General features: G+C 36.2%; 1 protein-coding gene across 2 annotated transcripts in view; it reads right to left on the minus strand.

Moving 5' to 3' along the window:
• LOC131065841 (uncharacterized) overlaps positions 1–23,695 on the minus strand; it is a 69,155-nt gene extending 45,460 nt beyond the window's left edge. The window contains exon 1 of one of the 2 annotated variants that reach the window (XM_058000481.2): positions 23,210–23,695. The gene's annotated coding sequence lies outside the window, so the exon portion shown is untranslated. The remainder of the gene's footprint in view (positions 1–23,209) is intronic. The other variant, XM_058000482.2, reaches the window with a different exon arrangement.
• Positions 23,696–26,113: the final 2,418 nt, after the last annotated feature.

Raw genomic sequence — 26,113 nt, forward strand, 5'->3', positions numbered from 1 at the left:
TAAGAAATCTCCTATTGACCTAGTTCCAAAAATAAATAGTAAAGATATACCATATATGCAAAGAGAAAAACTATAGTTACCCTTCAAGACTAACAATAAGCCACTTTAAGCTAAAACTGACATTGTTAAGAAATCACTTGAAAATAGTAAGGTACAGAGCCAACCACACATCATGTGTTGCGGATTATAATATGCAAAGGTATCACAACAGTTCTAATACTGAATATCCAAAGAGATTTACAACATAAACTGTACACACAAATACTTCACGACCCTAAAGCAGTTTGACAATGTGAAAAACACACCTACACAACTTTTTACATGAAACGCAAATAATTGATTCAGCATGACTCTAACCATGTATACTCTTCATGCAAAGTAAACAGCAACATTGCTCAACCACAGTGACCCTGAACCTCTAGTCAGGTTCACCTCCAGCTATGATTACATCACCACTTTGCTCTCCATTCCTCTGAAAGAAACATATGTCAGTTCACATTGGCCTAATCACCATGAACCACCAATCACCAAAACCTTAAACCTCTCCCTCTAGCAGTCATGAGGGAAAATGATAACATTCACACCATCTTCACTCCTCATTAAAGCTCAAAAAAAATGGAATACACTTAACACCAGAAAGCCAAAACTGCAACATACACCAAACTGAAAACAGAAAATCATCTATTATTTAAAAAAACTTGCTCTCATGCAATCTACCCATCACCAAGCAAGAAGCTAACAAGAGATGGGAATGGTCCTCCATCCTCTTGGTCCTCCATTAAAAGATAAGCTCTTATACCATTAAAGAATGTCTCCCTGCAATTGAACTCATTAAACACACCACAAACAAATTCAGAATATCACACTGTCCATACAATGTCATGCAATGAAATATCTATCATGTAGATATGCTTGTTTTGAAATTCCAAATGGTGCAGCAATCATAATTTTATTAATCAAGTAAAAATACTACAAAAAAAATAGACTCGTGATCAGGATGGAAAATTGCATTTTTACCCTATAAAAGGAGATAATACATGGCTGTTTACAAAAAAAATATACTGCATATTTACACCGCAAAAGTAGTTACTCTAGTAGAAGAATCCGTTCTCCAAAGACATCATGATCTAATCAATGCAGTTTTTTATCCTCCTAATGAATCCATGTTCATGTCCATTCATCTTCATGGTCCCTCTATGCATTGGTCCACATTTCATCTAAAGGTATAAAATCTTCCCCCTAATGGCTTGGGACAAGGTTAAAATGAGCAAACAATCTGGTGGTATTGGAATTAGCGACATCCAACTTCGGAACATGGAGCAAAACTGGTATGGAGGATGTACCGAACCCCCGAGGCGATGTGATGCAAAGTACTCGAAAAGAAATACCTAGATGAACACTCCTCGAATCATATTCTAACTACCACCCTACTTCCCCACGGATCCTCCATATGGAATTTCATGTGCAAGTGCAGACCAGTAATTACGAACCATTTAACGTGGAAGATTGCTGATGGTGGAAATACTTTCATTCTGGGTGGACTCCAGGAACAAGTAACCCCTTCTCTCTATCATACAAGAACTTCCCGATTTTGCTCATCCCATTGAAGATCAATACGACACAAAAGTCAAAGATCACATGGAGATCTTTTATTCCAATGGCCTCACCACATTTAACTGGAAACCCTTTGATATGGTTGCACAAGACTGCAAGGAAATAGTAATGAAAGAACTCAATAAGAGGCATATTGAAATCACCACTAGGCATTACGAAATCGTCTGGTGTGCTGCAAAATCGGGTGAATACTCAACCAAATCGGGCTACGAAGTGACAACTTGGAATGACGAACACTGCCCTTGGCCAATCGAGATTTGCTAGAGTCAAGATATTCTACCAAAAACCAGTACTTTTGCCTAGATTGTGCTTCACAAGCACACTCTTACAAGTGATCAACTCACAAAATTGGGTTTCCATGGCCCCTTTTGTTTTACCAACGATGAGACCTCTGATCACCTCTTTGTCCAATGCAACTTCGCACACATATGTTGGACAACATTTCAAAAATTGTTGAATTGGCAAGGGCCCTTGCCAAACAATGTACATGACATTTTCAAAAGTTGGCAAATAAATAACCAAGGCTCACTTTGCTATGGACTCTAGCAAGCTATCCCTGCAATGATATGATGCCACCTTTGGAAAGAGCGAAATGCCAGAATACTCGAGCACTACCACCCCATTGGGAACAATTCCGAACAAAACTAAAATTGCCATATGTGAGCATCAAAACATCATGGTCTGCAACAAAAATGCAACTTTTACTCTACATGGGATGATCGGGAGTCCCTCACCTAGCCCCATCTTATTAGACCTAAAAAGGATTGGAATGACATTTAATTTACCTTCTCAATTTTTTGTAAGTCTTTAAAAAGGACATTATATTTTTTATCATTGCAAATAGAAATAGTTTTATGCTTCAATTGGCTCGTGTGGTTGTTTTGAAGAGTAAAATGATTTAAATGCTCATGAATTGGGATTTTTTCAAGGAATAAATCGACTGGCTCCAAGATTCACGATTAATCGGGTATAATCGCAATTTTTTGCAACAACAAAAAACAAACTTACATACTTGTAATAATACAGCCTCCAACACATAATCATTAAAATTAATCTCTACCTACAATAGTAGTTGCAAGCTAGGTATTGGTAAAGCCAATGGCTTACTAATCTTTTACTTCAGCTAAACAAATGCCTTTTGTTGAATTCTACCACATATAAAAGACTTACTAATTGACGTTAGGGAATATAAAGCATTGCAACTACGGAATATGATTTGATAAGCTTTCTCAAATATTGAACTACCCCTAGAAACCTCCTTGCCTCAATCACAATGAAAGTCTTGGATCTCGCTATCTAATTAATTTTGATCTCAGCTACTTCATAGACTTAGCTAATCTTTGATCACAGACTTAAGACAACTATTTGGTGTATTTGATGACTGCCTTCTTAAAAAGTTAACTAGATATTTGCCTATGTAATCAGCAATATGAATATAAACAACAAAAAATTATTTTCTACAATTCATGGGTTAAACTCTATTTCATTTGTTCTCTATATTCTCTATGCTATGGAAATGCCCTTAAGTTCTTAAAAAAAATAACTTGTCTCTTTTTCCACAATTTTTTATCTTATCTTTTTTCTCAATTTTTGCTGATTTTTTCAAAAAACCTTAATGCTTTTGGTTTGCCGATTTTTTCCCTGAATGATTTTTGCTGCTATGGGTTACACACTCAAATCAAGCCCTAATGATAGTTTGTGCCTTCAATGCATGAACTATAGATTGAAAATTAGCTCTCTACCCTTCTCACTATTCTTTTGTTGTGTTCAATAACAGCCTTCTCTTCCCTAGCTCAATTCCTTTTTGTTCCCATAAGGTATGAATTCTATCTTCATCCATGTTTAGTCACGAGATCATTTTTTTGATCTTGAACTCCTTCGCAATCTTTCCTTGATGGCGAACATGTAATGTCCCCACTCTAGTCAGTCTCAATGACTGATGGGTTAGCCTATTATTTTGGACTCGCATAGGCTAACATTTTGGATAGAGAGTCTCAGCGGCAGTTCCACTTCTTCAGTTCAGCCTTGGGTTCAATTCCAGGGCCTTAGCAGTCAGTGTGTGGGCTCAAATGAGGGATATACTATTTATAGTAAGTCAATCTGGCAATAGTGCTATTTTTAGTCAAAGCACCTAGACACATGGGGGTTATTCAGTGTTGACTCCAACTTCAGATGACACATCAAAAGACTAAATATTGAGGGAGATATTAATATTTTAGTGGATAAGTTATTAAATTAACTTATATGAATATTATAAAGTCATTAAGTGACTTTATAAAATATTAAAGCCACTTAAATGTTATAAAGTGATTTTTTATCACTTAAATCATAAAGTATGCCTAAGATGAATTTTAACTATGGAAAAGTAAGATAAATACATTTTAATGTATTTAAAATTGCAATAGGGCATACTTTCTTGGAAATCATGCCTTTTGGGTGTTATAAGGCAAAGCATGTCAAATTCATGGATTATTATTGATTATTTGACATTGCTTGATTATTTCTCTGTGGATTGTCTGAGTCAAAGGTTTCAGAGGGTTTGCTATTGAAGAATGTTCATTCTTCATGGATATGTGATTTTGAGGCTATGAAAGATCAGCTGAACTATTGCAAACTGAGAGGGCTTCATTCAGAAGTCTTTATGTGCTTCACCAGAAGTTAATTGTGATAATTATTTGCAAAATTTGAATAAGGAAGGAGGCAATACAGGTTAGACGCCTCAACAACAGCATTTTGAATTCAATAAAGGCAATCATACACTTCTCCTTTGTTGGTCGTACACTTTAAGCTTACCACGTGGGGGTTCCAGGAAGGACATTTTTTGGCTGGAGGCTTAAACGCCTCCCTAATTTGCATTTTGAGTGCACGATTCCCTACGCCTAGCCTATTCAGGCTATTCCATCAACTTTCTGGCTCAGAGAAATCACATTCTGGACTTGTACACCAATTTTGGTCAGTTTCTCAGTTTTGGCTAACAAACTCCAGAATTCTTCATTTAAAATAATCTAAGGACCTACAGGTATGCAATTAGCAATAGAATTTATTGTAGCAGTTATCTTATTCATTAAATATAGTTGCAGTTGCTCTCAATTTCATTTCAATTTGTTTCTATGTGCAATTCTTGCCTAGCACGTGTTATTTTTTGCTCTAAAATTGTTCAAAAACCTTGAAAATTCAAAAACACATCAACAATAGTATTTCAGGAGAGTTAGAACCAGCAAGGTTCTTACATAACAAAAGATTCCTTTGTTACTAAATGACAATCGCCTACCAATGACAACTCTTTGATTCCCATATGTCATCGGTACTTCCAAGTGTCCCTTTGAACATTGTCCACAACCATCAATCATCAACAGCCCAAGAAAATGCACCAAAATGAATATGAATGGTCATTAACTAAAAAGAAAGAAAAGATTAACCAGCAACTAAATTATGACAACCTAGCACCACCCATGCCAAAAACGATAAAGTATTGCTTTCTTTAAGAAATTAATTGATCACCTAACAGAGTAATACTCACCAACAAAACACATTAGTTCCACTCAACATCGATTATATTGTTGAAGACAATGATAATCCCATTAACAAATTGACCCAACTTATAACTTACCTTCAAATCAAGGATGCAAAATTCAAGGATACAATTTCTTTAAGGCTTGTTTTTAAGACAGTTGATTGTAAGGGGCAAATCAAGGATGCAAAATTCATTTCTAAAATCCTCATTGAGTCTATATAAAAACAATAGGTCCTAAAAATGTTGTCCAAGTGATCACAAGCAATGTGAAAATTTGCATGGGCTACAGATGCTTTTCTTGAAGAAAGATATGCACACATTTTGGACACCATGCATCATACACTCTTAACCTGGTGATGCAAGCGATTAGCACTCAAATAGAGTGGGTGAAATCTGTATACATCGAGGGTGAAGAAATGAAAATGTTTGTGAAAAAACATCATATTAATTTACTTATTTAATTTATGCCATATTTACTTACATTTTAATAAGTTACTAACTTATTTTTTACACAAAATTAAGATGTTGAGACCCAAATCACACCACACACAATGAATTTGAGACTTGAGAAGGTGCAAGATGTTGGAGTTGATAGTTGTAGAGGGGGGAAACTGAACCACTCTGACAAGTGGATATCAACTTCTCAACGACTCACTAATTGGCCTCTCGACTCAAGATGAGCACAAAGCGAAGAATTGTTAGGTGCCATGTAGATAACATGGGATAGGTCATAAAGATCTTTGAAGTACCTATGTTAGCTCTCTACACGAGGGCACACGTGCAAGTCATGGACGATAGCGCAACGCGCTAGTGTCTTGTACAAGCAAAGTATGAAGTTCCATACCGAAAATACAGTGTAACAAATACGTGTTCCACATGAAAGTATGCAGGTCATGGACGATAGAGAAACGCGCTAGTGTCTTGTATAGAGAAAGTATGAAGTTCTATACCGAAAATGCAGTGTAACAGATACGTGTTCCACATGAATTAAATTTAACAAACCTATGATGGAAAGCAAAAAACGACTACATATACTTAAATAAAAGAGAAATGAATAAAGGGAAAGAAGCAATCTTACAACTGGTCCACAGATGAAGCTTCCAACCATAGACCCCTCTCAGCAACCTGCACATAAGCAAGAAAAGAAGATGTTGGGGTTGTGTTTTAGAGGTCCACCATGGTCGAACCCCCATTTTGGTGTTTCCACCTCCACGAACAGCCAGGATAGATTGATAGATAAAACGATAAACGGAATAGATAGTAAATGATAGTAAATGTAATAGCAAGTATGCTAATGGAGATGGCAATGAGAAGAGAAGAACTCCCCTTCCACACACAAAGTGGAGACCTTGTCGGATGAAGAAGAAGAAGCACGAAGCCCTCCTCAAAGCGTGAAATGGTTAGTCTCAAGCACAAACTTCACAATGTGAGAGAGCCAGGAGTGCTAGAAAATAGATAAGATAAAGCTAGAAATGAAGCTCTCAAGGCAAGATATGAAGCTTGAGAACAAAACTGATGTCGGTGGCCATAGGAAGAGGTGCCTTCGAACTACAAATTCGCAAGACACTAGCGCAGAGCACAGACATCTTTGTGGTGCGCACACATCCGCAAGTCAATCAGCCAACAAAGTCAGAAAAAGGATAAAGAAAAGGGTGATGACGCAAGCCAAATGGACAAAAGGACAAGGCGATGAACAAATTCTCCAATCAGCATAAAGCAAAGGTGCTTATATAGCGTGGAATTACACAAGGTGCAATTTACGACACTACATTTTGCCCCTTCTTTAGCAAGCATGTTATTATCACAAGATGTGAGCTAAAGTAAAAAGAGTTAGATTTTATCGAGATACGAAGGGGAAGTAGAATCCTCTAACCGTGCATAGTTGCCCCAAGGGAAAAGACTTGAACCTTCGTGAGATGTTGCAAGGTTGTTCCATCAAACATGTCAATTGTAGACAAACATGTTAGATGAAAAAGCAAAATATTTGATAAAACGATACAATCAAACACATAGATAACAAGATAGTCATCACTGAGATGAAAAAAAAAAAGATTTTGCTGATATGGATAGCAAGATATGTTATACTAGATAGCCATACGATAGACCAACCATAGATTGATTTGATAGTGGATTCACCCCCACAAAGGCAATAAAGATCAAGTGGTTTTGCCCCCACAAAGGCAAAAAATAAAATAAAGATCAAGCGATTTGGCCCCCACTAAGCCAACAGATAAAATAAAGATCATTAGATAAATAGATACTAAGATGCAAATGCAAAGATATGATAGCCCCCCCTTAGAATGGTATGTTTGAAATGCATGTCATTCTAAGGAGAAGAGATATTGTGTCACGTCAATGTAACTAGATGTTTTCATGGAATGCCACCTTGCAATAGATGACACATAAAATCCACAACATCAACAAAAACATAGAGATAGGTAGATCTGATAGTTCAATGTCAAAAGAACTCACAGTAGTAAAATTAAATAATGCATATGGCTGCATATGAGTTACTCATCATGGTCTCAAAGTTTGCGGATATGAAGGTACAAGGCAAAGATAAAATAAAAAATCGGGTCAACATGGAAGAGAGCCTAGATACCCCCAATGCTTTGCATCATCCTTGAATGTCAAAAATCTAGATACAACAAATAGAAGGAAGCTTATGATGGATACTTCCTGTTTCCAAGCACCTAAAAGTGACTTGGGTCCTCCAGGATAACACAAACACATAAAGACAGTCAACACCCCCTGATTCCAAACACCAACAGAGTAACTTGGATCCTTTAGAGGGGCACAAACACATAAAGCAAGCCCAAGGGAACACAGACAAGAATACTCTAATATACAAGATAAGGAGGAGACCATACTAGTAATCGCCCCCCATTAGCTCACATCCTCGCAATCATGATCATACAGGGAGGGAGGACAAGACCGAAGAGTAACAACCGTGAGCGCAACACTTGTCGCTTTGCCAACAACGAGAGTTATGGATGATGCAACAAATAGAAGGAAGCTTAGATACAACAAATAGAAGAAAGAAGATCAACAAATGCAAGGAAGCTTACGATGGATAATTTCCTATTTCCAAGCACCTAAAAGTGACTTGGGTCCTTTAGGATATCACAAACACATAAAGACAGTCCACACCCCATGTTTCCAAATACCAATAGAGTAACTTGGATCCTTTAGAGGGGCACAAAACACATAAAGCAAGCACAAGGGAACACAGACAAGAATGCTCTAATCTACAAGATAAGGAGGGGATTGTCCTAGTAATCGTCCCCCATTAGGTCACCATCCTCCCAATCATGATCATACAAGGAGGGAGGGCAAGATCGGAGAGGAACAACCCTAAGGGCAACACCTGGCGCTTTGCCAATGACGATTTATGGATGATGCAGCTTCCACATCCTCATCCCAAAGCTCCTAAGAAGCAAGAGTCAACAAGAGTCAACGATCGCTTGAAATCGTAGGCAATGTCGGAATATCCATTAAAGAGCCAAACAAATGCCCCTCAACAAAAGAGACAAGTGACTTGACCCGAGGCAACAAAACGGAAGTCGGACCGCCAACCTCCAGAAGAGGGACGGAGACAAACTCTGAAGAATGTGGAACCTTCTCAATGATGCAAACAAATGCAAATAACGAAAGAATCACTGAAATAGACAAAGAAACAAAAAAAGAGGGCATCGAAACTAGCTTCCGACAACAAAACTTAGGAACGAGAACCTGCTCAAACTTTCAGTTAGTTTCAACAAAGATGAAGGCCTTCAATCAACCGTAGTGGGTTTCAATGCCCCAAGAAAGCTTTGATGAAGATGAAGTTTCAAGGCAAGCGAAGCAAACAACGCTACACTGAACACAACCTATGTATGCAACATCTCAACACAATGGGAGAATGGGTGGACATCAAGCAAGGAAATGATGAGAGGTGGCTCCAAGGAGGAAGCAATGAAAACTTATACCCTTTTGGGACAAGGCGCATCGACAATCCCGAGAGCAACAAGAAATAGCACAAAAGATGGAGAAGGCAAAAAATGCAACAGGAATGACAGAACCAAACACCGACAAACCATTTGTAGCCTTTAGAGCAGCCTCGCGTTCCCAACCCATCACTCACCGACGACACTTGCAATCATGCACAAGCTGCTTCCAGTATAAATGGGGACCAAGAGTGAAAGTTGAAGATGGCTCAACAGCATCATGCTCCACGGGAGAGGCCTCAAGAGTTGTTGTTGGCAGAGGAGAAGGCCCAACCGATGAAGCAAGATGTAACCGCAAGCACCCTTTCTCATTTTGCTTGTGGAGCAATCGAAGGAACAAGGGGCGCCCTCAAGGGCTGTGATGTAGGAGACAAAGGTGATGGACAAGTTCGAGGTGAACGCCTACCCTTATTGTGTTGAAATTGTAGCTAGCTCGGATACCTATTGTATACACTTGTATTATCCTCTATGTAAATATGCCAATGGGCTAGACCCAAAATGTAACGTGAAAGTCATCTTAATAAGTTATTGGGCTAGACCCAAAGCGTGATAAAGCAATACAAGGTGTCATTGGGCGGGGCCCAAAATGTAACGTGCAAGAGCAATTAAACAACTATTGGGCTGGACCCAAATGTCCAACATGGGAATATACAATAATAATATATTATTATTCATGCAAGTCGACCTGAGGGTAATTAGCGCCTAAGGTTGATATATAATACTCCAAGATGAAGTCATTTGAATATACAACACATTTATATGTTCCTATCTCCTCTCCTAGCAGCGATTCTCTCTAATGCGAACTTGTGCAAGGCGATTATGCAAGGTTGAATATAGCGAAGTTGTCAAAGTTCATCTCAAGGTATCTTGTGCAAATCAGATCCAAACTTCTGTTGCTTCGGCTTATCATCTGCTGTTAATGAAGGGCTGCATCCATCACTGATTTCTTGAACTGCAATCTGAGATAAGTCTTGTAAACTATCCATATTTGAGATAATACATATCACACTTAAAGGTTGGGTTTTTCACCTTCAGGAGGGAGGTTTTCCCAGGGTATCGGTGTCTTGTGTTTTATTGTTGTTATTGTTCTTGTGTCTTGTGTTTTCTTACTATTACTGCTTATACACGGTCTGATTATAATCAAATTGATTGAATTAACATCTGATTGCTTTAAAATCAACATATTGTACTAGGCAAGACGAGGGATATCAGCTAGGATCGAAAGCTCAAAGTTTGGATTTCAGACGTCGACAACATGGGTGTCTTTCCTTGGCCTTATGAACAAGACATTGTTGGGAGTTGCATGGTCCTAGGTAGGCAAGGAGGTCTTCCCTGAGGAAAAGGTATATCCTTAGCCCTCGATGAAGAAGGGACAAAAGATACAACCCGCTACAACACAAAAGCATATAGGGAAAGAGGAGAAAAAATCAATGCAAGAGATAAGGAAATTGCAAGTTGGACCAATGTAGAAGCCAACTCCCCCATTTTGTATTTATAGTAAGCCTTATATAGAAGGTCTCCATTGGGGAAAGATAAGCCCAATTAGAGCAGGCCAAAAATGATCCAATGAGAAGCCCCCAGAGGCAATGAACAACTGAAATCCAAAATCCTAGACAACATGCATTGTGCCCTTGTGAGGGAACCTTAGACATTTGTGAACAACCAAGGGGATTGCTTCCATAGTGATCAGCCAGGGGATGCCCAACCTAACCCGGAACAGATCCACCTTGAGAATGACAATGACCGTACTAGACACTGCCTTGTGTCCCACAAGGACCATCAAAATGGTGTTACCCAAAGGGGGAACAAATAGCCCACCATGCGTGTGAACAAAGCCATGACACTCATCATATCTCACCCTATGTAAACCATTGGTAAAAAGGAACTCCGTAATAACATCAACTTGGCATGTGGGACCAACCATCACAACTATGACAGTGATTGCTTATCTTTGTCGAGAAGTATAACGAAGCAAGCTCCCCACTGTTAACAAATGAGCCACCACTCAACTCAAGGTATGATGATGCAGAAATGAAGTTTGGCGAATGATAATAAAATAATAATTAAGGAAATGCTTAGATGTTTTAAAGTTAATTACACAATACCGGCTTCATGTCAAGCTCACCAAAATATAGCGGGAGAAAAGTGAACCACTCCAACAAGCAAATATCAACCTCTCAAGGACTCACTAATCGACCTCTCCACTTAGAATACGCACAAAACAAAAAGTTGTCAGGTGCCCCGTAAATAACATGGGATAGGTCACAAAAATCTTTTGAGGACATCTGTTAGCTCTCTACTTGAGGAGGCACGCATGGGTCGTGGACGACAGCACAGCAGGCTGGCGTCTTGTACAAACAAAGTATAGAGTTTCATATAAAAATTATAGTGTAACAGATACATGTTCCATATAAATTAAACTAAACAAACTTATGATAGAAAACAAAAAGAAGACTAAATATACTTAAATAAAAGAGAAATGAACAAACGAAAAGAAGCAAGCTTACAACCAATCGACGAATGAAGCTTCAAGCAATAGACTCCTCTTAGTAACATGCACACAAGCAAGAAAACAAAATGTTGGGTCTATGTTTTAGAGGTATGCCATAGTCAAACCCCCATTTTGGTGTTTCCACCTCAATGAGCAGCTAGGATAGATTGATATAGATAAAATGGTAAACGGAATAGATAGTAAATGTAATAACAAGTATGCTAATGGAGATAATAGTGAGAAGAGAACTCCCCTTCCGCACCCAAAGCGGACAGCTTGCCAAATGAAGAAGCATGAAGCCCTCCTCAAAGCGTGAAAATGTTGAGTCTCAAACATGAACTTTACAATGTGAGAGAGCCAAGAGTGCTAGAAAATCAATAAGATAAAGCTAGAAAGAATGCATAGAGTCAATAGAAAGCCAATAGAGTTCATAAAGAGCCAAAATAAAGCTCTCAAGGCAAGATATGAAGACTAGGAACAAAAGTGACATTGGTGGCCACGGGAAGAGACATTATGATCTTTATCAAGCACAAGTGTAAAGCTTCAACAACCACCTTCGGCCTACAAATTTGTGGAATGCTAGCGCAGCACGCAAACATCTATGTGGCATGCACGCATCTAGAAGTTAATCAACCAAAAGAGTCAAGAAAAAGACAAAGCAAAAGGTAACGAGGCAAGTGAAATGGACAAAAGGACAAAGCGATGAAGAAATTCTCCAATTAGCGTAAAGCCAAGGCACTTATGTAGCGTGGAATTACAGGGGGTGTGATTTACGACACAAATAGCTAACCCCATAGCTCCCAAAAAATATAAAAGTATAAAGACAAAACCCTAGATGAAAACCCTAGGAGAGGATTAAATTAGAGCATGACAAGTGTTTTAATCATATGACTCGAGACAACTTACAATTAGCTCAATCTAATAATAGAAAAGCACTCCTAAGTTTAGCTTAAGTGTAATAAAATAGAATAAGAGACCTTATTAGACAATTAATTAGGTGATTATTTGAATTCTTTAACACCCCCTTTAAGATAAAATTAGGAAGAAGCTCTAAACCTAATGATAAATGCAATGATGGATTCACAAATGCATGAAAAGAGGCATGGATGGGTCCCAACTACAAGGCTTGAGTAAGTACCCATGTACACACAAATGCAATCTTTCATGATTAAAGAAAAGGAGGAAACCGCATAGGAAAAAGCTCCTTTCCAAAAAAGAGAAAACGAAATAATTGCACTAGTGAGAGGAGGATAGGAGTCAATGTGATCCCCCAATAACTACTTCTATTTCATGAGTACAATAGATGTCCCTTCCATAGGAGAGAGAAAATAAGGATAGGAACTAAAGGAAGTTGTGCTAGCGGAACAACTTCCTACACTAACCTTGAGAGGAGGGTGGAGGGTTATCCAAAACTTTTCTAATGTTTTCAACAATCACAAAAACATAACAAAAACAAACATAAATAGCATGCATACCACAACACAATGATTAAAGTGGAAAAAACTCTTTCGAAAGAAAAGCCCCACACTACAAAAGTCATCCAATATATTATTCAGAAATCAACAACAATATATAATATACCTGTAAAGCTAGCTTCTCACAAGAGTATCACCAACCAAAGATCTAGAGGTAACTCAATAGCTATAAGACTCTTACCCACAACCTCCATCTAACACACCTAATAAATAGGAGATACAATACATGAAACAACCAAACAGTATTACAAAACCATGAGTTAAAAACCACCCAAAAAAATAATGCACAACTTATCTCCAATCCAAGATGCCCTATATGTCAAAACGCACCAACACGTGTAAGTCCCTTTTATAGCTCATTGATGCGTTCAACACATTTTGACTTTTTTCAGAGGTCATAACTTTGATTCAAGTGTCCAATTGATGAACCATTTAAAACATTGCAAAGCTCGTGAAGTGCTCTATCAAGCTATAACCAGCTATGATGATTACAACCGATTTCAAGCCCATTCGAAACCTCTAAGACTTTCAAAATCACCTTTGAAATTTTCAAACAAAATTTAAAAAAGAAACTTTAATGTCTTCAAATCTACACATGATCTTGCAACAAACATTTACTGGCATGCTTATTTAGCCAATAAGTAGCTTTGGGGGATCTTTTGGACCAATCCGTGCTCAAATGTAAACTCAGTATAAATTGTAACATTATGTGAATGCAAGGTTAAGACGGCATTTTCGTAACATTCTCTCACTTGTCAAACACCTTGCAACAACAAAGAGAGATATCTACACTATAAATTAATTGCTAGGGGCTATGAGGTCCATAGATTCCGAACACCATCTAAACTTCCATATGCTCACAGTCTTGGTTAAGGAATCTCCGACATTCATCAAAGTCTCTACCTTAACCAACCTAACCCTGCCATCCTCAACCATATCTTTGACAAAATGATACTGAACATCAAAGTGCTTGGTTCTAACATGAAATGTCAAGGTCTTAACTAGACAAATTGCACTTTGACTATCACAATAAACTATCATTGCACCTTGTTTTATTCCAATTTTTTAACACAGTCTCTTAAGAAAAACAGCTTGTTTACAAGCATGAGTAGCTGCCAGATACTCAACTTCAGTAGTGAACAAAACAACCACATCTTGTCACTTATTCATCCAATTCACTACACCACCAAATAAAGTAAACACATAAAGAACTAGTGGATCTTCTAATATCAATTAATAAATCCATATAACCATGAATATCAAGAGAAATCTTGTCTCCTATCAAATTACCATGATAACACAAAAAATATGTTGATGTACCCTTCAAATATCTAAATACTCTTTTAACTACATCCCAATGAAGTCTACTAGGATTAGACATATATCTAGAAAAAACTCCCACTACTTGGGTAAAGTCTTGTCTAATGCAGGCAGATGTACCCTTCAAATATCTAAATACTCTTTTAACTACATCCCAATGAAGTCTACTAGGATTAGACATATATCTAAAAAAAACTCCCACTACTTGGGTAAAGTCTTGTCTAATGCAAGCAGATGTACCCTTCAAATATCTAAATACTCTTTTAACTACATCCCAATGAAGTCTACTAGGATTAGACATATATCTAGAAAAAACTCCCACTACTTGGGTAAAGTCTTGTCTAATGCAGGCCGTTACATAAAACTTCCAACTGCACTTTGGTAAGGGACTTTATTCATGTCTTCATCTCTGATGGGGACGTATGACAATTTGAAGCAAATAACTTTGCTACAACCATAAAATAAGCATATAATGGTCCATAATTTTGCATGTTAAACCTCTATAAAACTGAATTCACATACTTATTTTATCCTAACCATAGTTTGTTGTTCACTCTATCTATTCTAAGTTCCTTCCTACGAATATGTTTAGTTGCACCAAGATCTTTCCTTTCAAACTTAGAAGCAAATTGAGACTTCAGTTCTAAAATTCTACCTTGATTTACCAATGAATAACATATCATCAACATATAATGCAACATATAGGAAATTATCACCATCAAAATGATTATGAAGTATAAACAAACCTATTTGATTTATAACAAATTTCAAACTTAGCACATTTATCAAATTTTTAGTACCACATCCTAGGATTCGGTTTGAAGCCATACAAAGATTTTTTCAATTACAAAACAAATCACTTTTACCCTGAAATGCTCTGGTTGTTTCATATAAATATCTTCCTCCAAATCACCATGAGGAAAAGTAGTTTTCACATCCATTTTTTCAACCTCTAACTCATAAGCAACAACAATAGAAAGCAAAATTCTAACCAATGTCACTTTTGCAACAAGAGAAAATATCTCACCATAATCAACACTCTCAACTTGAGAGTAGGCTTTTGCAACCAACTTTGCCTTATACTTCTTAACACCTCCATCTGAACAAATCTTTTTAAACACCCAATTACAATCAGCAAGGTTTTGTTCTTTAGGAAATGGTACAAGATCTCATATATCATTCTTTTTCAAAGTTGTCATTTCTTCATCTATAGCAATTTTTTAGGATTTCGCATCATTCATATCTAGTCCCTCTTCTACAAATCTAGGTTCATCTATGTTAGTATTCAAAGTTATAATACATCTCCAATCATTAGGTGAATATCTTTCAAGCAATTGTCTATGCCTTATAAACCTTCAAACAAGCTGAGTTGGAGGTTCTTCCTCCTCTTTTGATGATTCAAAGTTAGATGAGCTCTCCTCAACTTCTTGTCTATATAGGGGCCTCAATTCAATTTTCTTAGGCATAGAAACAAGTTGAATAACATCTTTCTTTTTAGTTTGTTCTATCTGTAATGTAACAAAAGGAGGATTAGTTTATCTAAAAAATAACACTTCTACTATGTATCACCTTTTGTGAAACAAAGTGTCAAAGTTTGTATCCTTTCACACCGTAACTATATCCGATGAAGATACATTCCATTGCCTTGTTCTCCAACTTTGTTCACTTCTCTTTTGGCACATGTGCATATGTCTTACAACCAAAAACTCTAAGATGTCTCAATGAAGGCTTATGACTCAACCATGCTTCCATAGGGGTTCAATTTTTTTAGGCATAGAAACAAGTTGAATCACATCTTCCTTTTCAATTTGTTCTATCTGTAATGTAACAAAAGGACGATTAGTTTCTCTAAAAATAACACTTCTACTATGTATCACCTTTTGCGCAACAAAGTTCCAAAGCTTGTATCCTTTCACACCAAACTATATCCGATGAAAATACATTTCATTGTCTTGTTCTCCAACTTTGTTCACTTCTCTTTTGGCACATGTGCATATGTCTCAAGCCAAAAAATCTAAGATGTCTCAATAAAGGCTTATAACTCGACTATGCTTCCATAGGTGTTTTATCAACAAAAGTTGATGCAAGAGAACTGTCAATCAAAAAACAAGCAATGGTAACAACTTCAACCCAAAACTTTTGTTCTAGACCGACACCACTCAACATACTCCTCGCCTTCTCCATCATCATCCTATTCATTCTTTATGCAACTCCATTCTGTTGTGAAGTAGAAAGTTGTCTTCTATCTATTAATATCACTATCTTTATAGAATCTATCAAAATCATTAAAGCAAAATTCACCACCATTATCAGTCCTCAAACATTTTGTTTTCTTTCTAGTATACAACTCAACCATTGATTTAAATTGACTAAAAACTACTAATTTGCTCTTTAGAAAATATATTTGTCCTAAAATAATCATCAATAAATGAAACATAATATGTGGATTTTGCAATGGAAGAAACATCTACAAGACCAAACACATCATATGAACAATATCCAACACACCACAAGATTTATGACAACTCGAATAAAATTGAACACAATTTTGTTTTCCATAAATGCAATGCTCACAGAAATCAAAGTCAAGATTACAATAATTTAAACTTTCAGAACGAAGTTTTATTTTTTGAAGTCCTTAGACCCTAATCTCTAATGTGGCCAAATCTTTGAGGCCATAACATACTCTTATATGCAGGTAACTTTGATTTAATGTAAAGAATACCCTTAAGTACCTAAAAGCCATGACCATCTACTGAAGGTGAAACCCTCACCTCTTCCAACAAAATATTCACAAATTTATTTCACATAAGTACTATTACACTCCAACAAATTCATTTATACAATGTGTCAAATCTAACACCTCCAGCAATCACCATAGCACCTCTCATCATTTTGCATCCTACATCAAAAAAGAATACCTGCACACCCTCATAAATAACAAATATCATGCTAGTCCAAGAATATGCAACACATCATTAATCCTTTTTATTCTACCATTAGAAAACCTGATTTTAATTTTATCATGGCCAACAATATATAAATGAGAATCATCATCCAAGTACACCTTACCTCCATCAAATTCTTCATATTCAAAAAACCAATCTTTGTTTGTTAGAGGTCATATTAAAAAAGGCACCTGAGTCAATTAACCATGAATCATTACCCGCATGAGTGGCCAAGGTTGCATGAACACATCACCATCTTCTTCTTCTTCTTCTTCTTCTTCTTCTTCTTCTTCTTCGCACTCCTTATGGAGTGTCCAATCTTACTGCAATTCAAACAAATAACTTGGGACTTTCTAAGAGATTCGAATCTCCCCTTGGACTTGGATTTATTATGCTTCTCATTCTTCTTGCCTTTTTTTCTTAGGTCTTCTACAAACACTTAAATCCTCCTTGGCATTGATGGATACCTTCCTCCTCATCTCTTCAAAAAGTGATGAACCCATATCTTTAGTCTTCATAATAACAAAAGCTTGCCAATAGCCATCACAAGAGAATCCCACGAATCAAGCAAAGAACAAAGCAAGATCTAACATATCTCCTCATCCATCTTGACACCAACAAATGTCGATTGAGCCACCAATAAATTAAATGCTTCTTTGTGGTATGTAATTAATCCACCATCTTCCATTCTCAAGAAATAAAATTTGTTCACGAAAGATTTGACTTCATACATCTCACCAAATTTCTTCCATAGTTCCTCTGTAGAGGACTCTTCATGGACATTGAGTAAAATAGAGTCTATGAAGCACAATATAATTAGACCCTTGGCTTTATAGACCATAACATCATACTAAGCAACCGCAATAGGATTTGTAGGTCTAACATCAATAGAATCCCACAAATCTCAATCTATTAATAGATCCTCCACCTTCAAATTCCAAATCTCAATTATTTTGAGAATATTTATCCACCTCTATTCTCCTTAACAAACTTGCCATCTGAAAATTGGTGCAACACAAACACAAAGTACCTTACAAGCCCCCACTAAAATCTGAATTAATTCAAAACACCCAACAACCCACAACTCAAACCAAAAGTGATCAAGCACTGATACCACTTGAAAGAAAGTTAAAGTCGTAGAACAACTTTCTACACTAATCTTGAAAGGAGGCTATTGCAAAACTTTTCAAATCTTAACAACAATTACAGAAACTTAAGAAAATAAACATAAATAGCATGCATACGACAACACAATGATTTACATGGAAAAAGCCATTTCCAAAGAAAAACCAAATACTCCAAAAGTCGCCCAACATATCATTTAGAAATCAACAACAAATTACAATATACTTGCAAAGCAAACTTCTCATAGGAGTATCACCAATGGAGATCTAGAGGCAACTCAACAATTATCAAACTCTTAGAATACATCACAATGCTCCAAAAGTCCCCCAACATATTATTTAGAAATCAACAACAGATTACAATATACTTGTAGAGCAAACTTCTCATAGGAGTATCACCAACGGAGATCTAGAGGCAACTCAACAACTATCAAACTCGTAGAATACATCACAATACATAGTCATAACCCAACCCAATGCCCTCATAAAATAAGATTGCCTTATAGGCAAATCAAAGCACACAAAATATCCACTGTTAGATCAAATGACCTAATGATAAACAGTCAAGATTTACAATGATAAATTATACATAGAATGTGGCTTTCAGGGACACTGCCCCCAAACCCCCTCACAAGAGTGGTTGAGACACCATTTTCCTAACAGCTTTCACCACAAGCATTGGTAAAGTGACGCAATTGCCAATTTCGTGACATAATCGTGGGATTTGGCAACGCAAATGTAATTTAGCACTGCATATGCATAGTTTCAACGCAATCTCCTAGATTCGACCAAAGTGCCTAGTAGGTGGTCGCAATTGCTTTTTGAGACATAGATACTTTTAGAATCTTGTAGAATTTTAGATACTTTGTGACAAACATTTTAGAATTTGTTTGTTTATAAGCCTCCCAAACACAATCGCAAAATCTAATATATTCCAAAGTGCACCGATTGTTTGCTGATGGTTGGATTTTTGCCTCAAATCATGTGCTCTCTAAAAAATCAACTACTCAAATTTTGACGACACAAAAATCGTTCCTTATATTTTTGGACACTCTAATGGTGATGCCCATTTTGCTCCAAGATGAGCCATTTTTTCAACACAAGGCAAGATGTCTCAAAATTACAAAACTCCTCTAAATACCATGTTGGAGTTGATAGCTAACTCCCCAACTCCCAATAATCACCTACAACCAAAACACCTATCACATCTCTAGAGAAGTCATGATTGATGCCATGTAACCTTGAGAGAGAATTGATCCAAAAAGGAAATTGATATTGAGATTAACCTATAAATGAATTGAATAGATTGGATAGATTACAATGAATGCTTATATAAGCATATAGATAGAACTCTAGATGAAAATCCTACGAAAAAATTAAGTTAGAGCATGACAAATGTCTTAATCATACAACTTGAGACAACTTGACATATAATTAACTCAATCTAATAATACAAAAGCAATCTTAAGTTTAGCTTAAGATGTACTATAGTAATAAGGGGCCTAATTAGATAATTAATTAGGTGAATACTATAATTACTCCAACATGAGAGGCATTGGGTGACATGGTTATTAGCCACCAATAGAGTATTCAAAAGTAATCAAATTCAAAGAAAGCCCAAGAGATCAATTGATCCTAAATGACAATTGGTTGTGTCGTGCGAACTATATCTAGAGTTTCATCAAGCCTATTGTTGGCAGGAAAGGAGCACATACAAACACAATCGAAAGAAAACCTATCACATTCTATCACAAAGAGCATGTGAAGCCTAAGACCCAAAAGGCGTCATCTAAGATAGAGATAGAATAGATGGATCATGTCCCATCTATTAGATATATGTAATAAAGTGTGGATGTATCGTGGATGTGCATATAGGAATATGAATTAACATATACTGGAGATAAAAGGGATACATATATATGATGTAATAGGAGATATAAGGATGAAATGAACATACTTGATTGACATTGATAATAAGAATATACTAAACTTTTATATGTGATGTGTTATGTTATATGTTTTTATGTTCGGTTAACTGATTAGTACTCTATTTGGATTAACTCCTTGCTCCCTTTGTATAATTGAGTCCAAGGTATAAATACAACACACAAAAAAGCACTTAGGGCTCAGAACTTCAATCTATGATCCCCATTTTCTTGCTAACATTGGTTTTGTTATTGAGACCTTGATTAGACCATATGCAACACAACAAGGTACACTTAAATTTTAAATTTTCAAATTGGATATAAAAAAAGAAAGGATGAATTTATTTGATAATTTGTGGCACTATCTCCTTGGTGCTTGCCTTATGTGAGGAAGTTATGCATCAAAGGGATGGAAAATGGAAAGAGAGAGGAACTCCAAAAGGAATCCTTGAAAGGATGTGACCAATAGAAAAGATATCAAATAACTACCATAGGAAAAGATAAAGGAGTAATGTAATCCAAAATCAAACACACCCGTGGCCAAAGAAGATAAGAATTCAAGAGATATTGGAGAACAAATTGAATTAACAAAGATAGTGAGCATGGCAAGCCCATATGGATAAGAAAGGAGATAAAGACAAAATGCTAAGAGAGAAGAAAGAGTATTCATTTTGTTCAGGTTCTCTAAATTTTGTATTCACCATCTTCCATAGAGTCTTTTCTCTTAAAGCATTGTTGATTGCAATCTTGCAATCTGCAAAACCGCTTTTGTCAAAGATTGGGAAACTTTCATTTGTAAAATCCACATTAAAAAAAATGCCCTCAAATCAATCGATTAAATAACTTCAAAGATTATCTAGCTAAACAAATATCAATCCAGCAATAGCTCAACCCTATTGGAAGATTTCTAGCTCTAACTCAGCTTTGATTCCATGTAAAAACAAGCCCAAGAACAACAATAAAAATGGAACAGCTGCCAAACAAGGCCAAAAAAAGTATAAAACAAAGTTAAATGGTTTAATGAAAAAATATATTAATCTAATTTTCATTATATTCAATCCAATGTAATGTACGTTAGTATTATTTGCGGTGAACAGAGTCATATAGATTTACAAGATCTAAAATATAGAAGCTTCTTATTTTCTAGAGGATTCTACATTCCTATTATTTTCTTCTAAAATCTGTAATGTTCTCTTTTGAATGGCTTTGTGGAAGACTATAACTTCATGTACGAATCTAAAAAAAATCTTGCTTTTCCCTTCGAAAATCTTACATTTCCTTAACAAGAAGTGCCCTTCAAACATCATCCAATGCCATGAATGATCAACAACACGAAAAAACACCCAAAAAAGAATTTTAGCCCCACATTTTCCACCCGCTCAAATTTGCAAATCTAAAACATATGGGCTGCTATTATTTAGGAAAAGATTCCGATTAACCCTATAGCAATTTTTTTTTCCTTTTATGAGACCCCTCCTCCTTGAAAATAGATCCTAATGCACCCCCATGGGACTCCATCCTAAGCCACCCACTAGATTTAAAAGTTAATATTATTGTGACAATTGTGCAAGTCCAATTGGTGAATGGAATCCCTTCAAACCTAGCAACTTAGCAGAAGAAAACATGAGTAATTCAGTGAAGCTTTTGCCAAGAATATTTCAAGAAAGATTTCTTAAAAATCAAATACAATGAGCTGATAGAGAATGCCCCATAACACAAACTACTACAAATCTGTAAATAAACATCATTAAACCATATGTTTGACATGTGCAGCTATGATGGTCAGTACCCTATGCACCTGATTGTGCTTAGCATGCAGGTTAGCTTATAGCATATGAGACCACCCCACACAACTTATCGTGCTTAGATTGCAGTGCGCATGTGCATAGGAACACTACTTGTTCCTCCTTCCTCGAAAGCAATATCTTCACCGCCATGGCCGCTCACGAGAAGGCATTTGATGAAACCCTAACATCAATGTGTGCAGTAAATTGGTGGGGAATTATGACCGCCGGCCCAAGTTCAATCCTCGGGGAAACCTTGCTTGTTCGGTTGGTAAACACCACTGCGACAGATATTCCTGGAATTCAAGTCCCTCTAGCCAACAAAAAGGGGTTCTCCTACTCAAAACAAGCAACGATCAATTCTGTGCCAACTATAAATATGAAAAGACAATTTGACACATATTACTGAAATTCAAGTCTCCCAGACAACAAAAAGGGATTCAACTGTACCCAAAAATATAAGCCATTCTCAAATGTGTGCCCATGTTACATGAAAAACAAAGGCAAAACTTGTTCAAGCGATGTACCAATTGGGGTATAAGCCCTCCCTCATCCAAACATTATATGCAGCAAGTATTTCACAGCTTACCTTATATATTGTTCAGTTGAGGTATACAAGATATAAATTATGCTTGAACTTTAACATAGCAAGATTTAACATTGAGGCCATGTAAAGGTCGGGCGAGGGTTATCTACCGTGCAGCATTTTCTCTGCCTATGCTTAGATTTGCCCTACCTGGACTGGACTTATCTATACTCTCAATCCCGGCAACTCACAACAACCCAAAGAGCATTACATAAAACAAAAGCGCCCGGTTTCGGGGCCACAATGGAGCCCTTACTGCTAAACTTATAAGACAAGCACAAAGAAAATCATAAATAGAAATGAGAACTGAAACTGCAGTACGGCACAAAGAAAACCAAAAATAGAAATGAAACCTGAAACTGCAATACGGTCATTAAAAACAGCATTTAAGTTAGAGTCAATAAAGCATTAATACTTTTACAGCAGAAATATAGAAACTTACCGGCTGCAGAAGGCCCCGATCCAGCAAATTTGCCACGGAACGCAGGCAAAGAGATGCGGAAGAAGAAATTTCACAGTTAATATCACAGTTATAATCCAGTAGCTAATGCCCCTCTCCATTCCATGAATTTATTTTCCCGCTTAAGCTTCAATTTTTCCGAATTCCCTGCGAATATTAAGAATCCTCGATTTTCATTAATTACAGTCAATTAATAAAGATCTTCCCCTCTGCTCAGATGGGACCCATCAGGGACTGGTCTGGAATCCCAAAATCCCAGATTTCAGCCGCTGACAAGTGTGGCGGCCGTACCGATGGGATGGGTCTTTGCCTTTTTCCCCATTTTTGAAGGAGATGGTATTTGCCTATAAATTGCTTTTCACCGACGGTTTCCAAACAGTCCCGGAGGCAAAATGGGTGGGGTTTAAGGTTGGTTGTGGAGTTTTAGAGGAACTCCTCCTCATCATTACCGGTGTACAACGGCCCGTTTAGATTATTATTTTTTAAGGAGACGTTGAGTACAGCTCATTGGCTTTATGATCCTCACACAGTTCTGATTTCTCTGACCCTTGCACAGTCCCCAAAATGATGGTTTAATCATTCCACCTAAGGTACCGACCCTCTTTAAGGTGCACCAAACCAGTTCAATTGGGACAAGACTCTTGAAGTTGATCTAGATAAGGTATTGTGCACTGTAATTAAATAATACTTTTGAAGGTTATTGTATTTAAGATTGATATTGAATTTTACATTTATTTAATGTGGAAGGGGTCATGGCTTAGTTAGTAGAGGGTTAATTGTATTTATTAAGGCAATTTATTTAATGTTTTTGAAGATAAAAATGATAAAAAGACACAAATCATGAGATGATGAAATCTGTATTTACCTTGTTCATATTATATTTTCATCTCTTTGGTTGAGCTCCTTTTTTATTTGATTTGCTACTTTTGATGTTATAATTGGGGATGGTTGGGGGAGAGGGGATGTGGTTGTTTAGACCAATGGCATGATGTCAAAATGAGGTTTGATTAAAAAATAATGTAGGATAAAGGCATGAAAAAAATGAATATTCAAATGAGGTGAGAGGTATTTCTTTTATACAGTTTCCAAAATAAAATCTATTAGTTTTTGTGATAAGTGAGAATCGAGTTAAGATCTGATGTGATCGATCACATGCAACTCCAAACAATAGATGATCAAAAATAAAAGTAGTTGAATAAAGATAATTTTGAAATGAGAGAAAAATAAAGACAAAAAAAGAGAATTTTGAGAAGATTCTCAATACTCTAACTGAGCTATCACTAAATTACTTTGTAAATGTCAAAACACATAGCATAACCTCCTTATATGAAAACAAAAAAGAAGTTATAAAAGTGGCACATTAAACCGAAAGATGGTGAGAAACCCAACTACCCTATAACCCACTTAGAAAATGACAAAATAGTGGTTTTAAGAGGTGGCACAACAAGCCAAAAGATGGTGTGTAACTCAACTACCCATGAGTAGGTGGGAGTTATACATATAACTGAAGTATTTTGTCACACGTCTACATATTAACCATTCTTAATAACTTAAACAAGCTTAAATAATGTGTAGGAAAATAAATACCTCCTAACATAAAAATAAAAAATAAAAACCTATACAACACCCCCTTTGGTATTTAAGAAAAATATTAACTATCTAATAGTCTCAAATCTCTCTAAAAATTAAAAAAACAATGAACTATGTCAGACAACACGACTTTGATACCATGTTAGATTCTATGAGAAGCGAGAAGCGAGTCAGAATCTAATGTTGGTCATAGATCACATACAACTTCAAATAACAAATGATTGAAAATCAAAAAAGCCGAATGAAAATAATTTTGAAATAAGAGAAAAATAGAGACAGAGAAAAAGAATTTTAAGAAGGTTCTCAATACTTTCACTAAGGTATCATTGAACTACTTGGTAAATGTCAAAACACGTGACATAACCTCCTTACATGAAAACAAAAAAGGAGTTATAAAGGTGGTACGCTAAGTCGAAAGAGGGTGAAAAACCCAACTAGCCCATAACCCACTTAGGAAATGACAAAATAGTGGTTATGAGAGGTGGCACAACAAGTCAAAAGAAAGTGTGTATGATAACTACCTATGAGTAGGTGGGAGTTACAAATGTAGTTGAAGTATTTTGCCACATCTCCAAACCTACACTAACATAATCAAGGGCCTAAATTGATTGGTTGGTAAATGGTTGAGATTGATTGAAGATTAGAGTTTAGATTTAAATTGTAATCATGTGACAAGTGGCATGTGAAGTGTAAGGGTTAACTTTAAGTTGTATATTAGGGCATATCCTTGTGTGAATGGTTGAGATTTGGAGATGTAGTGTAAAATAGATGGATGAGATGAAAAATTAGTTTGGCTTTTATTGTAATGTTTAGATTCAATTTATTGTAATGTTTAGATTCAATGAATCTAAACAAAGTCTTAGTCATGTGACTCTAAATAATTAATTAACTAATAATAAAATTATTCAATTAATTATTGAAAAAGAGTGATATGAAAGGATAAATTAATTCAATAAATAATAAGTATTTATTTAATTAAAGTGGGAGATAAAAGTGAAAGATAAACTAGCATACCTATATTTAGAGGAATATAGGTAAAGTACACTAAAAATATCATATTTGTTCATTATTCCACTTAAAAAATTATTATATTATTATATTATATTAATATTAAATTATTATTTTTATCAGTAATTGGTCAAAGCCTTAATAGCTTTTGACTGGAGCTATGAACCAGTGGGGACACAGTAGGGGGCCCCATCCCCATTACATATCTTTGAATTATTATTATTATTATTATTATTATTATTATGTTTGATTAGATTGACCCCAAGACCTTCACCATCCTATGGAAGG

Source organism: Cryptomeria japonica, chromosome 6 (assembly GCF_030272615.1).
Source record: "Cryptomeria japonica chromosome 6, Sugi_1.0, whole genome shotgun sequence".
In the NCBI taxonomy this organism is placed as follows: domain Eukaryota; kingdom Viridiplantae; phylum Streptophyta; class Pinopsida; order Cupressales; family Cupressaceae; genus Cryptomeria; species Cryptomeria japonica.